General features: G+C 46.0%; 1 long non-coding RNA gene across 1 annotated transcript; it reads left to right on the forward strand.

Moving 5' to 3' along the window:
• On the forward strand, positions 1–27427 carry LOC125941720 (uncharacterized). The gene is made up of 3 exons (XR_007464573.1): positions 1–41; positions 363–444; positions 27112–27427. It is a non-coding gene; the product is annotated as an uncharacterized LOC125941720 (long non-coding RNA).

The raw sequence follows: 27427 nt of genomic DNA on the forward strand, positions 1-27427 counted from the left end.
AGAAGCAGAAGAACGAACAGCCGCGATGGTCGCCGTTCCACGTAAGTGCTTTCTTTTGGTCTACCTTTTACGAAGATCGGGCTTGCGCCAAATTATTCAAAAACTACATAGAAAAACACCAGCGAATAAGCATGTGCCCCGACAGCAGCAGTGCCTGACGAGCCGCGCTTTTTTTATGGCAGTTTCTGAGTCGTGCCGATATTCGGGTAGCAGCCATAGCACATTGCGACACCCCATTATTAGACGAGACAAACGAAAGGACTAACAGTGCTGGACATATGTGTAATGGAGGAAACCAACAGGGATCAGGGCGCGATATAGGTGAATAGTTTACGCTGCTAATTATGTCTTCTCATTCGCAGCTCAAATATGGCGTCGCCGCAACAACCACTTCAGGAAGCCGACGAGGAGCACAAGGCCGTCCTCAAACGTCGCGTCACAGAGGTGAGTGCGACTGCTCAGAAAATCGCAGCGCACTATATACTCCGTTCCATACAAAGCACTCAACGCTGTCGAGGCTGGAGAGATTTATTGCAGCGGCTTCGTTCGCACTTGGATGTAGTTCGATATTTTTTTACTACAGTTGTGCGCAACTGTTTTTTATATAGGCTCAGTATTGACTGAAACAAGTTTTAATCCTTAGAAACAAACACACTGTGGTATACGGCTGCTAATGCATTCTTTTACGTAATTTTTATTTTTGTTGTTCCTTTTGGGTTTTTTTTTATTAATAGCAACCCGTCGCGAGGAGCCTCACGTGCATGCTCACGCGAGTGCTGTTGGCGCGCAGCGAATCCATGGACGGAACGTGCGGAGTGATAACTTTTCTGGACCGAACGTCTTGCGTTGCTTCCAGAGTGATGACGGCTATTTTTATGGCTACGGAGTAGAAATGCACGCGAAGGGTTGGTAGACATAACATATAGTACGCGTGCCAGCAGGTATCGCATCGTCTCAAGACAAGCCCACGACGTAGTCTACTTGCTTAACGCCGCTTACGAGCATCCGGGGTCGTTAAAGAAAGAGTAATAATAAAAGAGAAAGACGCCAGTCGTGGCGTTCCCGGGAAGTTGTGATCGATAAAAATGTCGGCAAGGTTCCCGCAAAAAGAAAGAGCGCCGGGAAATAGCTTTTGCATTTTCTCAATGCACGCTTGTTTGCAAGTAATAAGCGCCGTATTTGGAAATTGGAACAGTGCAGGTGTAAAATACATTACCCCTTACTGTATGATTACAGCTTTATTTTGTCATTATTCATTCTCACGTGTATTTGTGTTTGCTTGAGCGGGGTAGCACTGTTAATATACGAACCTAAGAAAGCTTCTAATACTGTAGAAAAATGCAGTTATAAAGCAGTTGTAAGTGTGCATGATACCCAGAATATTAATCGTCATTCGGTCAGTTTAATTAGCTGACTATCTACCAGCTCTATGGAAAGAAAAGTTAGTCATCCATTTTAAAAACCTTATTATATATAAGAAACGAGACATTAAAGAAAGATGCTTGCTTATCAAGTGAAGAACTTTTAAATATATATTCTACCGTATATGCTTAGCATCTGAGCGTGTTTCTTTTATTGCACAATACAAAAAAAAGCATTTTATATATTGTCTCCTGTAACATAAGAGATTTCAGTTGGTGCTGGTGACACCTTTCTCTGCTCATGTACTACTGATTTTAACAATTGGTTTTTTGTATTTTCTTAACAATGTGCACATATCTTTAACATTACTGTAGGTGCTCACATATTACTATTGTCCCCAATGCGTGCTTGTGAGCTGCAAGTGATTTCTTTTTTATTGGTCAAGGTGTAAAAAGCCTTAATCAGGTGTGAAAAGCACAGTTAGTCTTGCTCTCCATGTTCTGTATTCTGTTGTAAGCGAAACAAAATATACTTCAACTTGGGAAACCGAGCTGCGCTAATATGGGCAAGGACATACACAAGGCCAATTCAAGGTGCCACTGTGTTGTTCTTTATAGCGAGTAAGACTACTATAATTTCGAAAAAAGAAAGAGATTCGGCCGGGAAATAAACTGTTTAAGGCATATACGGTACTAGTTAATCTGAAAGCGTCCTGCCGGGATCACGAACGGGGAGAAAATGATCTGTTTTAGCCTATACGTTAAATGAGTGCTAGATGACACCCTCGATTTTCTGCATTCAATGAAGGTTTTGGACAGCGAAACCAATGAAAAAATACTAGCAAGCCTCAGGGCGCCCTAAATAATTTACTTGTAACTTTTCTGACTTCCAGGTGTATGTATCGCGACATCTTGACGTAGAGCGTAATTATACTTCACGTAATTAATTATACTTCACGTAATTACTCCAACTGTAACAAAACGTGCCGCGTGTAGTTATCGCCAAAGATGCCTTCGAGCTGGTGTTCCATGCTACACTGTGAATTACAGCGCACACCGGGACAAGGACAGGAAATGTGCAGGACAAGCGCCGACTTCCAAATATGTTTTTATTTCCCTCGGGTAACATATAATGCACACGTGAAATATATAATCATGAAAAAAAAGTTATACAACCAAATCCTCACAACCGGTATGTGACTAAGCGCCGGCGGTGATATATGGGCGCATCGCGCTTTCTGTGAGCGCGGTAATTCATAGTTACATCGAGAAATTATCCCTTTAAAAATAAAATAACATGTAATTGCTCACATAAACAACGAAAAAAAACCCTCTCCGTCGGAGAATCTAACCCCGGTCTCCCGCGTGACAGGCGGCGATACTGACCACTATATTTGCGTTGAAATGATAGACAACACATAGGTCACTTCGCTCGCTGCCCGAGCCGCGTTTCCTCACGCCAGCATTAGACAGTTTTAGCAGAGCGGCGCTTACGCTCCGCTCCGCTCACATTTCACGCTCTGATATATTGCAGGGAGCTGCGTAGATTTCGCATTTGATAAGCGCGTCTTGCCGAGGCGCGAGCCACCCGCTATCAACTCGGCTGCAAAACGACGAAGAAGCCAAGTCGACACGCTGTCACGCTCCGCTCAGTCGGCTTTGTAGCGGAGCGATGGATGTGATCTTCGTTCCGGTGGCGGTATGAGCGTCGTGCGCAAGCGCAATAGCGTTCCTGCTAAGCGGTTCTATGGAATTTGCTAGCATATGCCGGTCTGAGCATGGCGGACAGCAAGTGTTCAGCTAAAAGACTCTATTTACACAGAGAGTGTCCGCGGTCATCGAGTGTGATGTGTTCATGTTTTGTGTGCGCGCTGACACCAAGCGTGTTAATTTAGTTAGCAAGCGAATGTTTAAAAGTTGACACGGCCGATAAAAGTACTATCCTTCCTTCGCATGGCTCTCTGCTAATTTGCTATTGCAATTGATGCTTCATATTTCGGGCGAAACTGCGACTTTTTGATGCAGTATAATAAACAGGCTCAAGTAAGCGAGAACGTGCGTTCGAATTTCCATAATGATTAAGTAGTTCCGGAACAAGCCAACTGTCGCCTGCTCACGCTCGGCCGCCCTAGTAGGAATTAAAATTTGGCCACCCTGCTCATCATTGCCGTAGCCATCCGGTCTCACTGATTGCGTCTAGTTTTCAATCCTCAACTATAGCCTCGCACCACGCGACAGTCTCACACACGTACACCAAGTGCATTTGGGTGAGTCCGCTTCTTCATACTATTACTATGTATACTTATTGAGGAACTTCAATAAACCGGCTTAATAAACAAGCGAAAATATGCTTTCGAACTTCGATAATAATTACGTACTTCCGGAAGAAGCCAACTGTCGTCTGCTCACGCTCAGTCGCGGCCGCCCGTGTAGGAGCCACTTTGGCCACCCTGCTTATCGATGTCGTAGCAGTCGGGTCTCGATAGTTTCAACTAATTTTGAACACTAGATGCAAACCCCACGAAACTTAAGGTAAGACAACAGGCATGCTTGCCATCGCGTGCTCACTCCTGGCTACTTCGGGTTAGACAGACGCCTTGGCGGACTTCGCTTCGTATATGATAGCCCTTCAGAATGCGCAAGTTGGATGTGGCTACCATCCGTCGGTCAAGCTGGTGCAGGGCAAAGCCGCACCACGGCCAGACTGGAGCATATATCCCAGGTAGCACACAAAGTCTTCAAAGCGTCGTATCAATGGATTCAACGTGTAAAACAGATTTTTGACCAAACTCGACGCGTTAAAAACGTCGCAAGCAGGACATCTTAAAAACGAGGGGCGAATACGTTTTGAAAACGTTTTCATAAGACTGGCCATGTCTGTAATTACCCTACCATACCGGGTTTTCGATGGCGCCGTTCTTGGCTTGAGAATTCATGTATCAGAAGTAAGGTGCGAGACCGGGCTAGTTGGTATTCCATATTGACAGGACCAGCGCCAAAACAGACACGAAACACATGGCGACGAGGACAAGCGCTGTCCTCGTCACCTATTTTTGTGTTTCGTGTCTGTTTTGAGCTGGTCGTACCCAGGTAGCACACAAAGTCTTCAAAACGTCGTATTAATGAATTAACGTGTAAAACAATTTTTTTAACAAAATCGATGCTTTAAAAACGTCGCAGGCACGACAGCTTATAAACGAGGGGTGAATACATCTTGAAAACGTTTTCATAAGACTATCCGTATCTGTTCAATTACCTAGCATACCGGGTTTTCGACAGCGCCGTTTTTGGAGGGAGAATTCGTCATTTATTCAACCTTACGCAAGGTGGCGATACCGTCGTCACATCGGTCACATGCCCACGGCGTACCTATCCAAGCTTGTGGCCGCGGCTGCCGGCTTCCGCGTGAAACCGCCCTGTACATAGTACCGTTTTGCGCTTCGTTTGGGCCTTCGTGTGGTTCTGCCTGTCTTCGGTTGTGCTGTCCTTTGTCGTTGTGATGAGTGAAAGAAAACGATGACGACGAAGTGCGCGCAGGTTCTTTCGCGATTTGACCGCGCATGTGAGTAATCTCGCCAAATCAGTGATGGCCCAGTGGTATTAGGCCACGTATGGCGAGCACGTGGCGAAATGCTTCGTGGTGAGACACGCGGCTAGTCAGCGGGAGACTGAAGACAGCAGGCCGACATGTTGGACGCCGACAATCAAGGCTCTAAGGAACGCGGCCGTCCATGGAGCTGCCGCCCGACCGTTGCCCTTCGCCAATGCGTTCGCCAGCGCGAGTACTGCAGCTCGGAGCATGGCTTGGCCTGCTGTGCTGCCACTTGCCGCGAGCATTGCGGATCGCAGGCAAGGAGCCTCCTTGGTCAGTTGTTCGGTGGAGCACCGTTAATGGCCTAGCTAATGGCCGCATATGTACTGTGTACTGCGGCTCGCGCGCAAGCTGTCCGCTGGGCAGGCTGACAATTCCTGCAACGTGCACTGCGGCTCGGATGGAGGCTGACCGATGAGCGCCAGTGAGAGGTCGTCTCCAGTTCAGTCGTCTCCGGTTTCGTCGCTCCGCATCGTCTCCAACATCGAGGCGTGCCCGACGTCGTCACGTCATCGCCCCTCACTTCGGCAAGCCCTCGTTTCATTTACTTACACCGTGAGCTCTCTTGACTGTTTCTTTCTCGGACTCCTATCAACCCTATTTGTTCTAGCCTTGTATGTATGCCGTGTCAAGTGGCGTAAGGTTCTGTGTGGTTGTAGTTTGATTTTATAGTTTTCTTAAGTGTAGTTTGGTTTTAGTTTTCATAAAGGTAGCTTGGATTTTAGCATCACGAGTTCAACTGCTTTTCTTGCGTCATTTTCGTCATTGCGAGGCACGACAAACCAGTCTGCCGAATGTCCTCGTGATTTCCTTTAGATTCATGCAAGTATTGCAGTGTTGTGCTGTCTTATTCGACACTGCGTGTGCAGTGATTTGTTTATATGGTTTTAATTTGGTTGAGCAGCTTAGTTTTGCATTAAAGAGCGCTGCGTGGAGGGCAATAATTTTCTCTTCAATCTGATTCTCATGTCGCTATGTGAGGAGCCTTTTCAGTGATGTATTGAAGGCGTTAAGCTCAGTCTGAGGATGAAGGTCAGAAGAAATGTTGCTTTTGTGTGCCTGACATACGGATCCGCTGTTAGGTGGTCAAAATTAATCCGGAGCCCTCCACTACGGTGTGCCTCATAATCAGAACTGGTTTTGGCACGTAAAACCCCAGAAAGAAGGAGTGAAAATACCAAGTTTGGCAAGATGCGAAAAATGGCGGGAATTGCTGTCTCTGCGCACTTTGCCTATATCCTTTATAGACAGCTGTGATCGCGGTATTTCAGTTTCCCTTTTCGCAAGAATGTTGCAGACAAGATAACTGACATACAGGCTCTTTGTTAATGATTAATTACGGGTATGGTAGCGCAAGAGATGAGGTCAACTGCCCGTCCTATTCCCTTGCCTTGTGCTATAGCGCACCCATAGAATACTGCGTACCACACCGTGCTGTTATTGCTTGCGATTCAGGTTCTCTCGATTGTGTTTTGGCCCGTTTTATCTTACGTTATTGGTATTTCATGGTCTTTAGATGAACTTCGTTTCCAATGTGACACGGGCAAATTCAAGTTTCCTTGGCACCTCTGAATGGTTGCGATATATTGCGCTGCTTATTGGAGCTTTCTTCTTCTTATAGTTTTTCTAGTTCGCGAATGGATACCACATATAGGCTGCATAACTCGCTAGTGGCTACTGCATATGTGAATCGTGAATCCCCTTGTCCTAAAATATCCTATTACTACTGGTAGCGACGGTTATTTGCAGTTTGTGACTGGTGTCGGACTCTACGCTGCGCGGCCTTCGTGGCATTTAGTCGGCGGTCTGCCGAGTTCGTGCGTGTGCCAGGTTACGCACGGTGCTTGAGAAGTGCTCGCGCGGTTCTTTCGATTTCTGCGATCTTCGTGTACTTCGCGCAACAGGGCATGCCGCGGTTGTTGGTCTTTCTGCAACAAACTTTTCTATCGTACATCAGACAGGGCAGAGGAGCCTCTATTTAGGCATGTCAGCGCACTAAGTTGAAGGGTAAAAGTGCAGAAGTACTGCGGATGGGCAAGTTGGTGCATCGTATCGTGACTTCCTTTAGCGCAACTCAGTTGAGTATGAAGGGAAAAGGGACAGGTGACAGGAGAACTTTGCAGTGACCGCTGGTTGCAAAAACAAGTGTGTTACCATACATTCACAATGTTTCTCACAATTTAAAAAGGTTGCACAAAGAGCTAACATCCGAGTTGTTTTCTCTGCTCCTGATAAACTGGATAGGCTTTGCAGATTAAACCCTAAGAAAGACGCGCTACCAGTATGTGGAAAAAGACATGTTAACAAGTATGTGATTGCACTCGCGCAGTAGTGTATAAGTTTCCCTTGTCGTGTAACAGTGTCTACATTGGGCAGACCGGTAGGTGTATTAACGATCGCTTGCGCGAGCATAATTACAATGCTAACAACAAAATTTCATCAAGCGGTTTCCTTGCCATACATTGCAAATCTTGCGGCTGCAAACCACTACTTGATATATGCATCATTATAGGACGTAGCCACAATCAAGTGACGCGTGAGATTATTGAGGCTGATGCCATTTGAAATGTGAAAAGCTGTGCGTAAGCACACCCTCTTTAGCTTTATCAAGCAGGCAAGGAACGTGAATTTCTAAGATTATCAACACTGGTTCAATGAACTGCAATCGCATGCTTATATTAATTTTTTGTGTGGTGTGTGTGCTATGTCACGAGTGCTTTGAGCGGGCTATATAATGTGCAATAGGGTCATGAAATAAAACCAGTTGGAAGTTAGCGCTCACCCTGTCACCTGTCCTTTTTCCTTCATACTCAAACTGAGTTGCGCTAAAGGAAGTCACGAGTAAAGTGCATATGATTTGCTGCGTAGAGTCCATGTGATGGGTTATTTACACAGCCATTTTAACCATGGCAGTGCGGAATGGATTCGTGTATGATTAGTTGCATAAATTGATACCTGCGGGGAGGTCTAAGTACAAAATACGGTTACAGGGCAACAGTGTACCAATAACCTCAGAAATATCGGATGAATGCATTGTGACTGAATGTGGTGTCTTGAACGGTAGTGAGCAGTTGACAGATGACTTAAACGTGATAATGCTTTAAGCACATAGCGGCTTTAATTATTCTTGCTCCCTCGGAATGTGCCAACACAGCGGCCATTGGTGAAAGTGCGGGAGGAACACATGAACATACATTGCAACATCTTCCCTCATCTCCTTTAAAGGGCGTTCTCCAAATCGCTTAAGAAATGCAAGAAATCACACTGCTAGCACAGGGAGGGCGAGTGAACGCAATTTAATATGGTATTACTTAAGATGTCCCTAATTTCACGTGAAATGCTTGCTAAATTTAATGTTGAATCTACATATGTGATTTCATTGAGTAGCCTCTTCAAAACAATTCCTGCAATAATTTTTATACTTCCCCTCAGTATGTATGTTTTTATGATCCGGATACAGTGTTGTAGTTGCATATTTTGTGTACATATCACTTTCATAAGTCATAATAAAATTTAGTATGTCTTTAACATTGTAGCTTACTTGTGCTGTTATGTTTCATTACAAGCTGCAAAAATTTGAAAGAATGTGTAGGCCTCCCCACTTATCAAGCAAGCACACCTAGATGGAAGTCTTCAGTGCTACTCCTCAGTGCTACCTCTGGTGCTACCAAGTGAAGAGCAAATGCATATACAGGGTGTCCCAGCTAACTTTATCCAGAATATGTCGATGCATTCTAACGTGACCAAACCCATGTTGCTTGCCATTGTATGGCGTAAGTCACTGTTTTTTGTATTCTGCTTAATTGCATAATTAGTTAAGAATAATGAACCAACTTCTGAAGCAACGAAGATAGGAAAGAAGAGTGGTTTGCAAAACGTCTAATTAAACAGTTTATAACTTTCTATTAAGTATTAGTATTTTCCCGCTTACTGCAGATGCCCTCAAATACAAAAAAATACCATGTGACATGCCCCCTTGTGCGTCGTGATTGCAGTGCCCCCAAACGTTCCACGTACAAACGAACATAGCATTTAGCAGGGTTTTGCCGCTTAAATGGCGACAGGGCACCGACGCAGGCGTTGGCGGCGCGATTTACGCCAGCAACCGTTATCGCTTGCGCTGCGATAGCGCTTGCCATGTCGCGTTTTAAGCGGCAGCAAACCCTGCTAAATGTTATGTTCGTTTGAACGCGGAACGTTTGGTAGCACTACAATCACGGCGCGCAAGCGAGCATGTCACGTGGTATTTTTTTATTTCGTAGGCATCTGTAGTAAGAGGAAAAAAAGTAATACTTAATAAACAGAAAGTTAGAGACTGTTTAATCGGACGGTCTGTAGACCGCTCTACAACCTAATAATTTGAATTGTCGTTGCTTGAGAAGTTGGTTATTTAATATCAGCTAATTATGCAGTTGATCCGAATACAAAAGATAGTGCGATTTACTGCAAACAATAGTCCCCAACATGCATTTGGTCGCGTCGTCTTAGGGTGCAGCGGCATATTTTTAACTATGGCTAAAGTTAGCTGGGACACTCTGTATATGCCAGCGATATTATGTGGGCAAGCCTTTCTGCTGAAGCCATTGCATTTGCATTAAAAACAACCTTTCTGCAGAAGCCATTGCATTTGCATTAAAAACATTTCAACTACCAGCGTAGTGCAGGATAAGTGTCCACTTCGACAAAATGGAACACTAGTGCAAATATTGGGCGTACTTGTCCAGGGCAACAAGAGTGTCTACATTAAACACATTTAATGGAACTGTCGTACCAGCATGTGCGACAGTTCCATTGCAAGAGGCACTGAATAATGTTAAGTGGTGCACTCCCAAGCTGTTCATCAATGGAATTCTGCCTGGACTGTGTGCTAAATACTTTTGGATGTGAAAGTTGGGATTCTATCAGCCATCGTCATCTTCCTCGGCCGCCTTTTATATATATGGCGTGCTCCGGCGCGTGTGTCTCGTGCTTCGTGCTGCGAGCTGCGAGGTTATAAAAAAAGAGAGGGACATAAAAGCTTCTTCTGCTCCTGCCATCGGTCCGAACTGTTCTCAGATCTTCCGCTCGCTGACACACATTGTTGTAGTGGACCTAACCTCGGTTGCTATAACTTGGTGATCCGGACGTGAGCGTACGGCGAGCACCCCGTCATGGACGATGCCACCAACGAGAGGCCAACGACCAGCGCAGAGGGCCTCGCCACGTTGGAGATTCACCGGCCGTCCTTTTGGCCACAAAATCCTGCAACCAAATTTACTCAGGTGGAGGCCATATTCGACCTTCGGCACATTACCTTGCAGCGCGCGTGGTTTCTCCATGCTGTCTCGGTACTCTCTACAGACAGAGGTGGTTGAGGAGTTTCAAGAAGTTGTGGACTCGCCCCTTGACACCACACCCTATTGCCACTTCAAATCGACGATGCAGGATTGCAAGTCCGTGTCTGCACGCAGGCGGCTTCAGCAGCTTCTAAACCAACAGGAGCTTCCATGTCGTATGCGGCGGCTTCTTAGTTACTGTAGGCTGGACGCAAACAGCCCGCTGCTGCGTGAACTGTTCCTTCAGCGCCTGCCGCAGAATCGAGTGGTCGCCTTGGCTGCCACACAAGAAGACATGTCCCTCGACAATCATGCCGAGCTGGCCAACCGCATCGCTGACAATTCAGCAAGAGGTGCTCTAGCAACAACGACCGTTCCGCTGTAGCACCTCGAAGATCGGTAGTCTCGCCTTCAGTAAAAGAGCTGAGTACCGTTCGGACCGATGGCAGCAGCAGAAGCAGCTCTCTTGTTCTTCCTTTTTTTAAACCTTGCAGCACAAGACACGTGCCGGAGTTCGTCGTATACAGACTCGACAGGGGAATAGCGCGAAAAGAGTAAGAACACACATAATCTCTGGTGTGTGTTACTGTTTTTGTCCTTCGTCTTTTCGCGCTGTTCCTCTGTCGAGTATGTACCGACTCGCCCAAGCCTCTAGTTTCACCTAACTTGGGGCAAACTTCAAAAATGTGCAAAGGCTACGTAGCTGGACAGAACCAAGGTAATGTTTGCCGTCGCTTAGAGATACTCAGGTTATATTTTGCATTCCGCCTAATTATATAATTGCTCTTCATTAATTAATCAACTTCTCAGCTATAGTTAAGTGTCATTGAGATAAGTGTCAAAATACACGCAAACTGGCTCAAGGGCTCAGTCGCGCGGCAGTTCTGAGTGTGTTCGGGGGCTTCTATGACATTCGGAAAAACGCTTTAGGTAGCACGTATTGAGCAACAAAAAGCTGTATCGGGAGGTTCTCATGTTGCTCTACAATTTTCTCATTGACACTTATTTAATTATAATAGTCGAGAAGTTGAAGAATTATTGAAGACCAATCATCTCATTCACTGGAATTCAAAAATAATGTGAGTATCTCCAAGCGACTACAAACATTGCCTTGGTTTTGTCCAGCTACGTGGCATTTGCATATTTAAAGTTTGGGCCAAGTTACGTGAAACATCTTGTATAAAAAGCGGCTGAGGAAAATGCCGATGGCTGCTAGAGGGCGAACTGGTAAAGCGTTTGCTCGGGGTTACATGTGCAAAAGCTTCTTGTCATCAGAGCGCTTTTGTAGCGTTAGCTACACTGGCCTAGCCAAGCCCGTTTCGCGCGGCACATCAAGAGCCGTGCTGCGCATGCGCAAGGATCAGTGATGTCACACGGCTTGCGCACCGGAACCTCTCGCGCACTCCGCCGCCGCCGCGCGCGACTCACCGCCGCCGGTCTGCGCATTCCAGAGGAGTGACGTCGTAGCCGTGGTAGACGCACTGGCGCCGGCACGCGCTCGCTGTGCAGTCGCCGTCTGACACTGCGCTGGAGCCGCTGCGCTTCTGACTGGCGTTTGCCAGTGTGGTATAGCCATGGAGAAGGAGAGCGTAAACGCTGCTCAACAGCGCAGAAGAACGGAGAAGCTTGACTCATCGGATCCCGAAGTAGTTGCCTGGCAATTAGCGGTTGAGCGTAGGAGACAACCAGGAAAGCTAAGAATAATCAGCTGAACCTTTGCTAACGCTACGTATATCCTGGCATAGCCGAGCTAAGCCACTGCAACTTTTTTTTTACTTTAGGAAACAGGAGATGTGCGTAGAGTGTAACATGGCAGTGTACAAACGTATTCACTGGTTTGAAGATGATTCATTGTGTTATGATCGGCTTGGGACTGCACCTGTCAAATGTGGGAAAGAAGCCCGAGCGCCTTTCCCGTGACGAGATAAACCTCTTTCATCCTCGAGGAAGCGTCTCACCTCTACGGAACAGACGAAAACGGCGAGCTACCAAGAAGGAGGCCCGAGAGGAGGGAGAGGAGATCGTCAACTTGACCGCCCGACAGAGGTCTGACACTTCCACAAGTTCCCCGAAGGAGTCATCGGCAGGTTATGATCTTCCGGGAATCTGTATCTCTCCAATGTGGGAAGCAAGCCCCAGCGCTTTTCCCGTGACGAGATAATCCCCTTCATCCCCGAGAAAGCTTCTCACCTCTACGGAGCAGACGAAAACGGCGAGCTACCAAGAAGGAGGACCCGAGGGAGAGGAGGTCGTCAACTTGACCACCGGAGAGAGGACTTTCCCGAAAAACATCGGCCACCACGATGGGATTTAAGGCCGTCCTGGCCCCTGTGTTAATCAGAACCGCTCGAGACTCGGATAGAGTCAAAACCATGTACCAATGAAGTGAATACAATCTTTCTATTTTCATCATCACGATTCCCGCCTTCAGTCGTCTCGTGATTCCTGCGGTGACGACCCACCTCACCCGGTCGAGATTATATCAGCTGGTTGGCAGCAATGGGATACTCCACCCTTCGTCCTGGCTTCAGCAGAATGGTGAGCGCTTGACTTTCTTTGAGAATTTGCCAGGTTTTAGCTTGTGTGTTTTGTAAAACGGTGAATTAGTTTCTGTACGTGCAGGCTCCTGTTGAAAGCTTCCTCACGTCACAGTTGAGTAAGAAAGTCCTCGTTTGGGATTGACCATGGATTTGGGCAAACGGAAAAAGCCAGAGTTGTTATTACTTTGTGAAGAGCTGGGAATTGAGGTCGGGAAAAGTCAGAGAAAGCCGCAGCTTGTTGAGGCGATTGAGAAGTGGGGGCTCTTGATGACTAATTTCAGAAGCATGGGAAGAGATAGAGAAACGAGAGAGAAAGCTGAGCAAAACGCTGCAGAAGAGAGGGAACAGAGAGCTGCAGAAAGAAAGGAACGAGAGGAACAGAGAGCTGCAGAAATAAAGGAACGAGAGGAACAGAGAGCTCACGAACTAAAGCTAAAAGAACTAGACGTGCAGCGGGATCTGGCCAGGCAATCAGCAAATAACCTCTAATAGATGAAAGGCATTCAGGTGAAGCAAGAGTGAAAATAGGGATCTCATGCCGTCGTACAAGGTTAACGATGACATGGGATTGTTTCTCGTTATTTTGAACGAACCTGCGAGAGAAACGGGTTGGCACTAGAGAGTTGGCCGCAACAGATTCTGAGCGTTTCCTGGCGAAGCAACCGAAATAATTGCAAGGCTAACGAAGGACGAGTCAGAAGATTATCAGAAAGTAAAAGCTGCGTTGCTAGGAAATATCGGCTCTCAGCGGAGGCTTTCCGCCGCCGTTTTCGGGAGGCAGCTAGGACACCGGGCGAGTCTTTTCAAGATTTCACTTACAAACTGAAAGCCAATTTAATTGAGTGGCTAAAAGGGGAAGATGCGTTCGGTTGTCACGACAAGGTTGTTGAGCTAATCTGCATGGAGCAGTTCTATGGGTCCTTGAGCGAAGAGATGCGCCTGTGGATTCAAGATAGGTCGGGCGAGAAGGGCTTAGAACGTGCTGCAGTGCTAGCAGATGAATTCGCCGCACGTCGCGAATCCGAGAAAACGCGCGTCAGGCCGTTGACTAAATTCGGCAAAGAGGAAAACAGGCGTCCCTTTCACAAAGAGAAAGCTGGAAGTGAAACCAAAGACATGCCGACAGATAACTTAGGCCAGAATAACAGCGCAGCGAAAGACGAAAGAAAAACAGAAAAGGCATTCGAGGCTAGAAAACCGGTCGTCTGTTTCCGTTGCCAGGATCCTGGACACCTTGCGATCGGCTGTCGGAAGCCTAGGATTGTTTTTTCTTTCGTAAATGACGACGGCAACTTGGAGCTTAGAACCCTACATTCGCGACCTCGCAGTGAACGGAACGCCATGTAGGGTACTTAGGGACTCGGCTGCGACAATGGACATCGTCCACCTGCGTATGTGCAACCTGAGGATTTTACCGGGGAACATGCGTGGATCCGGCAGGTAGTTGAGGAGGATAGTGTTTGCTTGCCGATAGCCAGCGTAAAGATCGAGGGGCCGTTCGGACTATTGATGACTGAAGCCGCGGTATCGCAGAATCTGTCCAAACAATACACCATACTTATTTTCAAATCGCTCGGAAATGCTGCTAAAGAAAATGGGTCTGAGTTTTGGCGACTATACGGCCCAAGCTCTCTCGAGTCCCCAGGCTCATGAGATCGCGGCGGAGATAAGGCAAGGCAATGAAGAAAGGAAAAGGCCTCATGACATAGGCACTCAGGAAGCGCAGCACATAACTAATGAAAGCGGGGGAAAAGGTGCTAGCGAGGAGGCATTCGGCTCAGTGGGCATACCGCAGCAGAGGCTGGTAGAGGAATTAGAAACTAATTTGGAGCTGTCACATTCGGAGGGCTATTTAGACCATTTGAAGGTTGTTAAAGAAGGAATCGCGGCAGAAGAGAGCAATTACGTCGCGAAGGTAGAAGCAGTGGCTATTCCGGAGCACGTCCTTGCGGAGACAAGGCTTGTTTTAGCAGCCCTAAAAAGGTCAAGGAGGCGCTGAAAAACTCCCTTGTACCTCCGCATTTGAGCGGGGTTCCGGAATCGTCCAAAGGAGAGGAGACTGATATGGCGGCCAAATAGGGCAGGACCCGGACGATCGAGGATTGCAGAGGCACATTCGGTGACCGCCTGGCGAGGCAAAAATTTTTCAGACAGCGCAAACGAGCGAAGTATTTAGCACAGCGCAAATTCGAGACAGACACACCGCAGCCCGTAAGCGAAGGGAACAGGCCACCATGCAGAACTTCAAAGGGCTCGTTATGGTGGTTGAGAAAACGGAGACGTCGCCAAAGGCGGCTGACAACAGAACAGGGCGCGTCTCCGCGAGTAGGAATGCGGCTGAAAGGGCCAACCTAGATGAGGTACGCGCGCAAACACAGTGCCAGTCAAACAGTCAATGAGGGGGAATGCGCCGCGAGAGGGAGAGCAAAATAAGAATGGCGATTCTCCTCGCGTTTACGGCCTCCCTCTCTGAGACGCAAAAGAAAGCTGCGGCCACACGAATTGACAGGTGACGGGAGGGGGCAGCAGTGTATGTCTGGCACCCTTTATTGCCCATGGCGAGGCCCAATGACTTTGAGATTGCGACCTAGTCGAGTGCGCATTAGGAGGTAGTAATTGGGCGCCTCCATAAGGTTCCCGTTTGTAAATTTGTAAATAGAGCACGTTGCATTTTTTTTTCATTTGTTAGTTATTAAGACCTTATTTCTTTTAATTTCAAAGGTTCCGCGTTAATCTCGGTGATTCGTTGTGATGATTGTTATGCGCGCCAGTTACGCGAATAAAACTGCGAAGCAGGTTTTGCGACGGTGGTGGCTCGTGAACGCGCTGTTTTGTAGATGGGCATTGATATGGAGGTTTGTAGAAACAAACCATTTTGGGTAATTCAATGCTTACAGGGTAGGTGCGTTTATCGGCTACCAGTGCAGATAGAGTATGGCGTTTTGTTTTCTGGCTTTAAATGCCATTTTATAAATCAGCTTAATTAGGAGTTCAAGCGGTCATCAGAGCGCAGTACATTTTGCCTTAGAAGCGCTGGTACTGGCAGATACTATTGACCGAACGAGTAACTAACTCACTGCGCAGCATTTATCCGTCTGATCATTTTCAATGCACTCTCGGTCTCTCAATAAATGTGGCTTTCCCGGGCAGGAGAAACAAAAACGTTAGGTATTAGGTTAATTGAAATATGCACTTAAGTCTAGTTTTTCCTTTTGTTAATTTTCGGGAAGCTCGAACGAGGGCTGCAGGTTTAATTCTGATAAGGTTTTGTGTGAAGAATGTGTGAACCTGGCAGTTCTCATGGTTAGTTGGGTGCTCTCTGTTGTGCCTTGGGCTTGGCGTGGTCTACTTCCAGAGGGTGTCACCTGGCTTGCCTTGGAACGAACGGCAAAACAAAGCAGAGGCACGGGGTCTACGGTCTCTTCGAGGTGCTCGGATGCTGCAACCCCTTCGAGACCTCCTGTGGCGGTGGACGGGCTGTTATGATCGGCTTGGGACTGCACCTGTCAAATGTGGGAAAGAAGCCCGAGCGCCTTTCCCGTGACGAGATAAACCTCTTTCATCCTGGAGGAAGCGTCTCACCTCTACGGAACAGACGAAAACGGCGAGCTACCAAGAAGGAGGACCCGAGGGAGAGGAGGTCGTCAACTTGACCGCCCGACAGAGGTCTGACACTTCCACAAGTTCCCCGAAGGAGTCATCGGCAGGTTATGATCTTCCGGGAATCTGTATCTCTCCAATGTGGGAAGCAAGCCCCAGCACTTTTCCCGTGACGAGATAATCCCCTTCATCCCCGAGAAAGCTTCTCACCTCTACGGAGCAGACGAAAACGGCGAGCTACCAAGAAGGAGGACCCGAGGGAGAGGAGGTCGTCAACTTGACCACCGGAGAGAGGACTTCCCCGAAAAACATCGGCCACACGAGGGGATTTAAGGCCGTCCTGGCCCCTGTGTTAATCAGGACCGCTCGAGATATATAGAGTCAAAACCATGTACCAATGAAGTGAATACAATCTTTTCTATTTTTCATCATCACGATTCCCGCCTTCATCGTCGTCTCCTGATTCCTGCGGTGACGACCCACCTCACCCGGTCGAGATTATATCAATTGCGACCTTATGCTTGTTTTTTTTTTCTAGAGTGGTACATATGTGCCTCTTGTACAATGCTTTTCATATCAACTAACATTTACTTCCTTGGTTACTTGAATGAAGCTATCAGTGCAATAGTTTTAGTTTCCAGGTTTATATAAGTTTGTAATATGAGGCTTATACATCCATGTCTCGTGTACACGAATGCTAAGATTATTATATTTATGTAGCATTACTCAGTGTCACCCCGTAGGATAGAATGTTTTATAGAGCTGAGGCAGAGTATGTTGTGGGCATCAACAGTGGGTTTTGCTGGTGTTCCCTGAACACAAGCTCTATAACTCTTCGTGAACCTGACTAAAATATTTAGGCGCACAACCAGACGAGGACGGTGACAGAAGACAGGAGGCACAAGAGTGCACTTTGTGGCTGTTTGGGCGTGTTGTCTTGCCAACACCCCCAAACAGCCACATTATTGAACTTCGGGATCCTATTTTTTTTTTGTCGGTTTGCTCAAACATGGGAAAAGCTAACACAAATTGATTACACTGTAATTAGCAATAGGCGAACAGCAAACTTTACGCATACGAATAGTAAGTATTTATATAAAATAGTGAACTACAGACTCATATATATATATATATATATATATCAGCAGGAATTATTTCTGAAGATGTCGGTGCCACACCTGACCAGTAAAACACAGCTTACCAACAGGTAAAAATTCAGTTTTAAGCACAAGACTACTAATTGTCATTAAAAACTGCATGCCTCTCAACATCTTTATAGCATGGTTGCATAACTGCGGGCAGCCCAGACACGTGTGCTTCCTTCCGAGCAGTCGCTTATGCTTTTGTCTTCACTGTTGCAGAAACCTTTATCCGCTGTTTGATGACCATCGGAAATTCTTCAAGTTGGCGCCTACGTGTTCATCGATAACGCATTCTGCACATGGCAGCTACGTCATAGCAGCGCAGCGACACCTACTGGCCAGTTCTGGGATATAAGGACGCTCCGACCCCGGGCTTGGCATAACTGCGGGCAGCCCAGACACGTGTGCTTCCTTCCGAGCAGTCGCTTATGCTTTTGTCTTCACTGTTGCAGAAACCTTTATCCGCCGTTTGATGACCATCGGAAATTCTTCAAGTTGGCGCCTACGTGTTCATCGATAACGCATTCTGCACATGGCAGCTACGTCATAGCAGCGCAGCGACACCTACTGGCCAGTTCTGGGATATAAGGACGCTCCGACCCCGGGCTTGGCATAACCAGGGGCCGGACACTTCGACTAGTTTCGGTATCTGAAATAAAGCGTCCGCCATTGTTTTGGTAGGAAGCGAAAAATCAGCAACTTTTGCATTTGCGGCCCTACCTTTCCAACCTACGCATGAATAAAGTTAAGTTATGCAATTATGTGTTGAAAAAAAGATGTCCTTGGCCATTTTCGTTTTTTTAACACCCTATATATTTATCCAGACTCGGCCTTCGTTGCGCCGAAGGGCGGCGCTCTCGCTCTTATCTCGTCTGCTGCCATTCCGTTCGTCTGCTCCAGCCCTTTTCGCTGTCCACGTGTGAAACTTTTTAGAATTGCAGGAAAGCGACAATTTTGGTGTTTGTGAGTGCGAACATCTGAAAATGTCGGCGAAACTAGGCACAGGACACAAGGCGTGTTGTGCTGCTCTTTGGTGCCGCAACTCGGGAAGGAACAGCGCAGCCAATTTTTCCGCTTCCCAGCGGACGAAAGGTAAGCACACTTTTTTTCGGTACGAAGAATCATGTGCTGTGCTTATCAAAACGGCCACAGAGCGAACCGAAACATTTCTGCCCTTGCTTTACAGTCATTCTTTTTCCTGGCACTGCGCATTTTTCAGTAACGTTGTAAGCATGTAAAGCTACTTGTGGACAGTTTCTGGTGAGCCGGTTGATGCCAGCTGACGCTCAAACGGAAATTTCGCTTCGGTATTGGTTTTTTTAGCGGTGGACCTGCATTTTTTTTCTTCGCGAAGAAATCTTGCAAAGTATATATATATCTTCGCCGAACGCGCTTATTCGACGAACTGGCTCGGCTTCAGAGCATTCCGACGAGCAGTTCCTTGGGTGACATTACCACATTTGAATGTTTAAGAAAGAAGCCCCCAAATAATTACGTACGAGCGACTGCTTACATTCCGTGTCACGAGAAGTTCATGTTACCTGCGCTAAGGGCGAGCTTCGCTTCACTTTTGAACTCGTGACATATTTTCTCGCTTTTTAGCACTCTATATATTAGTGTCGCTTTTATGTGTTGTTTATTGATATTCATGGTGGTACCTGTTTCATTTTCTAGGTGTGACGTATGGCGGAATTACGCCCAAAGAGCAGATCTTGAGGGACTCGCACGGAAGCAAATGTACAACGGCTACCGCCTCTGCTCGGACCACTTCGCTGAAAATGCCTACGCCGTCCCTGCCAAAACACGACTCCTGTGGACGGCTGTTCCCACTGCTGCAGTGGAAGTGGGGTCCCCGATCGACGAGGGTAAGAAAAACAATTTATTAGCGGTTGCGAATGTGTGCGCATTTGTAGTTCGTTTCACGCGCCTTATCGCTTGATACATAATTCACGTTCCATATTTAAGCATGAGTTCAAGGTGTGTCCTTTACATTGGATTTCATGCAACCAGCTTAATGTACAACTGCCTTCCTTCGCTACCTCCTTAACCGAGACCGATTTCTACCCTATCTTCCAGGACCCTCCCGGGCAGAAGCCACAGAAGCCACGGCTGGTTCGGCTCAAGACCACCCTGCCGGCCAAAAGAGCGTCGTCCAGGTTGTAGGTATGCAAAGGCCGACTTGTTGATTTTGGGCATTAAGGCAGGCGGCGTGCATTCTTGCTTTGTGTAGAACTAGTATGCAAGATACGGCGCAAAAGTGAACAGCACGGAGCGCTTCTTTCTTTCTTTTTTCATGTCGTCTGCTACGGCTTCGTGTGACGTTACGCCGCGAAATTTGTTGCGCGTGCTCCAGGGAATTGCGTTCTTTTCGTTTTTACTTAATATTCGATGATCATGCGTGGTAAAGGGTGTTCAAACTGCTGGTGTAGCTAACGCTGCGAATATTTTCCAGCTTCCTGACGCAGCGAAAGATGCGAATATCTTCTTTTCACAACGACAGAATTCACGCTCGTAAGAACACGCAGCCCACTTGGCCTTGCTGTAAGCGGCATATCTGTCGCCCGCCGTTGTCGCTTATCGGACATGGCGTTACACTTTGAAACACGAGGTCGCAGAAATAAATTGAGTTTCGATAGGGCCGAAGTTAACGCACGCCGCCGATGGTCGAAATATTTCGCAGTCGGTTATTACGGCGTGTCTCACGCACGCATCGTGGTACGTAAAATCGCACAATTCAATACGACGAAGCTAAGTCTTGGGTACACGCTGCAACGATCTCCATAATTTTCGTTGTATAGTAGAAATTTTACAGGAGCAGGTGTGCGCGTGCCGGCGCAGAGCAGCTTTAAATTATTTTGACTTAATTACCTCTTGTGGGCTGTGTAGGCAATGGTAAGCGAAAGTAAATTAAAAAAAGAAACTGCAATACTACAATGTTCCTAGCCAGCTAATCAGACAACACCAATGCTAAACATGTTACGTAATTGTACAATAGCAATGCAACTTTGAGCAAAGCTTAATGTCTCTTAGAGGAATATTTTAGTTGAAGTCATGCAAAGATACACAATCGAAGCTGACCCGCATAAGTTGGAAGCGCCATTTTGCGAAAAAAGTGCTGAGACTTGTTTAAAACATGTGACCTAAAATGCTGCTCATTTCCCCCTTATTTCCAGAAGACGGAAAAAGAAAAAGGAGCTGGCAATGATGGGCTCAACGTCCTCGTCACCTGCTCTGCATGATCAGTTCATTATTCACGAACGTGTTACTATGAACCTTCGTTTGTGGTGAATTGTACTGTGTACAGCCAATGAACGTGGTGACCCCTGCAGCGATAATCTATATACGATGAATTGTGTGAAGACTTCTCTTATGTTTGTGTAACCAATACAGATGCCAACATTTGTATTTACTGTACGAATTACACAGCTCTGTGCTATTGTGGTATGTATTGAGTTGTATCGTTTGCAATACGTTGCTAATAAAATCAGTGAATACACCACATTTTCCGACTACTCAATTTTCTTGCTCAAACAAAATTGTCACGCTTCGAGCTTGCTAGCTCGCGTGCATTTTAACTGAGAAATATTTCCTAACAAATGTTTCGTGGACGTGCTCAACATCCGAGAAAATTAGCGACCGAAAGCTGTAGAAAGCAGTATATGCAGCAGCAACACAATCTAAAAAAGATGCAAGCGGTGCTCTTTTCCGCTTGCGGCTCACAAAGCGGTCGCGCGCTCGTCGAGCGCATAGCAGACGAAAGCAGCTCGGCGTTTCCTCCTCTCATCAACAAAAGCGTTGCCATAGCAGCATCAGCAATTTTTTTATTGTTTATTGGTTTCACAGTTTGGCCTACCAAACACCAGGGGACAAATTGGCGCTAGTGACGCAAACATCGTTTACCCGGGGGGTATACCAGCTGACCTAGCCCTGGCATAACTGCGGGCAGCCCAGACACGTGTGCTTCCTTCCGAGCAGTCGCTTATGCTTTTGTCTTCACTGTTGCAGGTGCGTATCACGTCTCTTCTGCTTTGATAACATAGTGTCTGGGCTGCCCTGCAGAGTTCGTGTTCTGTGCAAATGGAAAAAAACACCAACAACAATCAAGGAAGTCGCTAAAATGCTGGCTGACTTCGGTAGTAAATTCGATGCCTTTAGCTCGAAAGTGTGCGCAGAAATGCAAGAAGTGCGTAATTCGCTGTCATTCATGAACGCCCACTTTGAGGAATTCAAAGTCGCGCTCGAGAAAGTAAAGCAGGAACAAGTACTTTTAAAGAAGGAAAATAAACAGCTGCACGATCAACTAAAAAAGACCCAGAAAGAGCTTACACAACTGAAACAATACAGTCGTCAACAAAATCTCGAGATCAAGGGCCTGCCTAAGAAGCCAAACGAAAACCTAGCCGATGCAATGGTAGAAGCCGGAAAAGAACTGGGAATTCCTCTGACATACGCAGACATCGATGTGATTCATCGTGTCCCAAGCAAAAACAAAGAAAAGCCTAATGTAATCATCAAGTTCGCATCTCGCACAGCTCGTGATACGGTGCTGCAAGCGGCCAAAAAAAAAAACTTGGTCCAACAGACTTTGGCTTTGAAGGCACTGAGGCAGTTTACATCAACGAGCATCTATGCATAGAAAACAAAATTCTGCTTGGTAAGGCTACGGCGCGTAAAAGGGAAAAAAACTGGAAGTTTACCTGGGGCAAATGGTAAAATTCTTGCTAGGAAAGCAGAGAATTCAAGTGTCGTACATATTGAAACTGAGGAAGATCTTTCGAAGATCTGCTAAGAATTCTTAACATGGCTTTGCATCAGTTGCCACTCAGTAACAGACTTACTCACTCGTACAGTGCAATGTACGGAGTTTGCACAAAAATATTGATAACCTCCGCTCCTTCCTAGCCACTAATTCATCTCAATTCGATTTTGGCTGTATCCGAGACATGGCTAAATCCTGGTGAAGTAGAAAATATACCAGGCTACTCATTCTTTTCAAGGCCAAGGCTATCTCGCACGCGAGGTGGTGGTGTTGGTCTGTTCACAAAACGGGATATTGAGTGTTCTGTTGACCCACAGTTTTCATACTCTTTTTCGTATGAATTTGACTTTTGTTGTAAAAACTACCACTGTAACTATTGTTGTTGTCTATCGTGCCCCTAACCAAAATACTGATAATTTTTTGCATCACTTGGAAGCTTTACTCCTTCACTTGACCAGCTCCAATAGAAAAATAGCAATATGTGGGGATTTCAACATTTGCTCCATAAACAATCCAAACCATGAATATTTTACCTTATCAGTTCCTATGGCTTTCATAATGTTATTACGACACCTACCAGGGTCACTTCCTCATCATCAACGTCAATTGACCACATACTTTGCAATTTCGATACATCAACCAGCACTTCTCTTGTTTGTGACACAGTAATTTCTGATCACTGTCCGATTATAATCTTATTTCCGCGTGAGCACAACACCTGCCAACAAACTGCGAGTTACCATAAAAAAATTGATATTGAAGTGTTAAAACAACGCGTTTTAGAAATTAGCGATATAAGTCTGCACCTGACTGACACAAACCAGCAATATAGCTTATTAAGTAACAACTTGAGAGAGGCCATTGTGCAATCTACTGTCATCCGCGAGAAGGGGTACCACAAAAAGCCTATTTGTCCATGGATGACCTGTGCTATTTTGGAACTCATAAAAAGGAAAGACTATTGGCATACAAAAATCAAGTAAAACAGAGGTAACCCTTACTACGAAGAAAAGTTCAGTATAGCCCGAAATAAGGTGACACAAATCACGCGCGCTCGTAAAAAGGAATACTATTCTCAACTCATTGCTAGAAATTCAAGAGACTCGAAAATTACGTGGCAGATTATAAACTCCGTAATAAACCAACTCCTAACCAACACAGTATGTCCTACGCTCAGGTGTCAGGAATATCGGCAGAATTAGTCGTGGCATCTTTCAATAATTACTTTTGTAGCATCGGCAAGGAAATTACGAATACATGCCGTGACGTTGCGCTTGATAGTCTGCCTGATAGAGGGATCAACTCGTTTGGTTACGTCGAAATCACAGCAGCTGAGATCGTCACAGTAGTCAATACGATGCCATGTAAACATAGCACTGGATGTGATGAGGTTTCTTCGTTTATAATAAAACAATGTATAGAGATACTTTGCGTTCCATTGGAAATTATTTTTAATCGTGCATTTTACACAGCTACGTACCCAGACCTCTTAAAACTTGCTAAAGTTGTTCCTATACGCAAAAATGGAGACCGAAACCTGCCTGAAAATTACCGCCCAATGTCTGTCCTGAGTGCCATTAATACAGCTTTTGAAAAACTCATCGCGAAACAGGTCATGAATTTTGTCGAAAAAGAATCATTTCTAAAACCGAGTCAGCATGGTTTCAGGAGCAAGAGGTCAACCGCCACCGCTATATTATCTTTCTCTGATATTGTAAACACCTACTTAAACAATAATATGATCGTATTAGGTTTGTTCGTTGACATTAAAAAAGCTTTCGATACTGTACATCATGGGATATTACTTCAGAAACTAGAACGTTACGGCTTCCGTGGTCTGTCTAGAATTTTTCAGAAGCTATCTCACCAATAGACAACAAAAGGAACGATTTCTCGATGTCGAATCAGATTTTTCTGAGGTCTCAACGGGAGTCCCTCAAGGATCTGTGTTGGGACCCATATTATTTTCATTATACGTGAACGATCTGCCGTTGATATTGCGTAATTTCACTCCTGTTATGTACGCAGATGACACTGCACTCATTTGCGCACATGAGTCTACGCCTGAAGCTTGTAATATAGCTAACGAAGAAATGAAGCTTATCAGTAATTGGTTTCACGCTAATAAGCTGCTACTAAACGTAAAGAAGACAAAATATATGTTAATTCATTCTTCACACAAAGCTATAACTTTCGACTCATGCGTGCTTCAGGTAGAGGGAGAGCCCATTGAACGTGTGAACAGCATAACTATTAGGTGTTGTAATAGACCATCATTTAAACTGGAAAATGCATATTGATTCGCTATGTAAAAAGCTCAGCACTGTTTGCTTTGTGATATTTAAATGTCGCCAGTTTTTCGATGTACCAACTTTGAGAACCATCTATTTTGCTCTTTTTCATAGTCAGATATCATACTGTATAGAGTCGTGGGGCCATACGTATGAATCCTACCTAAGGCCACTTGTAGTGCTGCAGAAGCGAGCAATTCGGTTTCTGTCAAGTTCAAGTTATGCAGCCCCAACAAAGCCGCTCTTTAACAACTATCAATCATGCCCCTTAAACTGCTAATAAACTATAAAACCACAATTATGGTGTATAACTGTATAACTAACAATTGTCCAGTTCACCACTCATCATTCATGTCTTCCCGGTTCCCAACAAGAGGCTACGAAGCCGGGAACTTCCTACAGCCTCTTGTAAAAATGTATATGGCAAAAGGCGGCTTCCTAGCATTGGTTGTACTTTGTGGAACAGTCTTCTTGTGCACGTAAAACAAAGTAAATACTTTTTTCTTATGCTGAAACGCCATTACAAAGACCTGTTTTAACGTTGAATTATAATTACAATACAAGATGTCTGCTACCTGCATGAACACACAACTGTTGAAATCGATATTGTATAAATATAAACCTCTGTTATTATTCATGTATGGATCCAAACTAGCTTGATGCTAAGGATCCAGATGCTTATCATGTATTTTCGTCATTTTTGTATCCTTCTGGCAAATAAATTCAATTCAATTCAATAAGAAATAATGACTAATGTAGGAAAGGGAGCTTTAAAACACTATATATTAAGGGGTTGCTGAGAAAACGTCCGAAGTTGTGATAAAAGTAAAAAAAAAAGAAAGCTGCTGAAGGCCTTGCGTGCCATAAATACGTAAGAGGGCCAGTTGCAAGGAAAACATCTCTAATTGTAGCATAAAAGATGGGAATTCTGCATTACTCAACTGCCAGAAACAGTAAATGAGACACTTCAAGAAAAAGTAGAGTAGAGCACTGCACGGGCTCGTGCTTACCCGAAAGCCCGGGCCCGGCCCGACCCACGGGTCGGGCCGGGTAGGGCAGTTTTGTCACGGGCTCGGGCACGGAATGTGTTTTTGACCCGGGCCCGGGCCGGGCTCGGGTATTCTGACGCGGGCCCGGGCCGCGATCGGACTTCATGATGGTGTGCATGTAACGTGCAGCGAGTTATCCTCGCGCGTCTCGACTCGGAAAAACCTGTGGCCCCGGCGCAGCTGGAAGCTAGCAGTGCTACTCCCTTTCTTTTAGTCGTATTTTGCGCTGTTGGAACAGAATGTAAAACTCCAGAAAGACCAAAGTCGCCTCAAACCAAAGGATGCCATTGTATTTCTTACTTAAATCGGTTTATTAATGATTTCAGCGCGGTGCAAGCGCGTTCGCGACTTCAAAGGCGAATTGGTAAAACGATGACTGTTAAGATAATTCGTCACGCGGCTAAAATATGGCACTGCGTCCATTCATGATTACTCGCATGTTCTCAACCGGCCGCCTAGCAGCGGCGCATTACGCTGCACCATGGAGGAACGAGAAGCGCTCTTTCTCCATTTACTCCATCCATGCGCTGCGCTCTCTACCGGTCGTGGCTGTGCTTCGACTACGGTGGCTACTTCGGCTATAGTGTACTAGAATACGGTTATGGGACGAGCGGCTAGGGCGGCGCATGCTTTGCAGCGAGGCGCCCGACGTTGAAAAATACTGTGGCGGCGTGGTGATAGAAGTGAATTGGGCCGCATCAAGGTCGCGCCGTTGGAAACTGCTGGCGATACTGCTCGGCACGGTCATTCGTACTACTTCGCGCACCGGTATTTGCGTTCAGGCCGCTCAAATGGTGTTCATAACTGCATATGGCATGTATTTATGCCTTAAGAATAAATTTCTTTCATTCTCTTCCTTATTTTATTTTTTTAAATGCCGCTCGGTGATCTTTTTCGGTCTCGGGCCGGGTTCGGGCCGGTTTCGAGCCGGGCTCGGGCCGGGCTCATGCCTAAGGTAAAGGGGTGGCGGGCCGGATCGGACGGGTAAAGTAGAATATTTCCGGGCCTGAGCCGGGCCCGGGTCTCACCATAAAACTTTTGGTCGGGCTCGGGCGGGTAGCCCCAACGTAAAAATGGGTCCGGGCCGGGCCCGGGCTGAAAAAATCGGCCCGTGCAGTGCTGTAATGTAGAGTCCTGCCGTGAAATTGAAAGCAAAGCTTTCATTAGCAATTTTGCTTCTGTATTCCTTGGAAAACTGTCGTCGTTTCCCTTCTGATAATTTCCAATAATTTGTTTAGCAGATGGAGAGCAGTAACAAGACCTAACAGTCAGTTGCGAAATATTTGGTTAGTTTCAAGTATTTGAAAGTACTAAATGTAGTTCCTTTTGAAATACTATGACTATAAATAGTTAGTGAGTAATACTATTTGATGTGTATTCGCAACTTTAAATATTCACCCACCCATAATTGTAATACGTACATGACTTTCTTTCTTCTTTTTCTTTTGCATATCTGGTGCAGCCATGCTGCTTCTACTGGGCTGATTTGAGCAATCAAGAATAGACCTTGGTACGATTTGTGCTGAAGCACCGCAGAATGTTGTACTTGCGTTGGTAAATCAAACACGAAAAAACCGGTGCTACCAAATCCAACAACTTCGCTCAAGCACTGGCCAAGCACTTTGAGACAGTCATCGCACAATTTCCAGGCCAGCACACCGTGGCTGGTGGCTGGGTGGCTAAATTCAGGTGAGTATCTCTTGGACCCACAGTGTTGCTGACATTGAAGCGGGGTTTGTAGTGGACCTTGAACTATCTAAACATGGTTTTAATGCCTT

Source organism: Dermacentor silvarum, unplaced genomic scaffold (assembly GCF_013339745.2).
Source record: "Dermacentor silvarum isolate Dsil-2018 unplaced genomic scaffold, BIME_Dsil_1.4 Seq13148, whole genome shotgun sequence".
Classification (NCBI taxonomy): Eukaryota; Metazoa; Arthropoda; class Arachnida; order Ixodida; family Ixodidae; genus Dermacentor; species Dermacentor silvarum.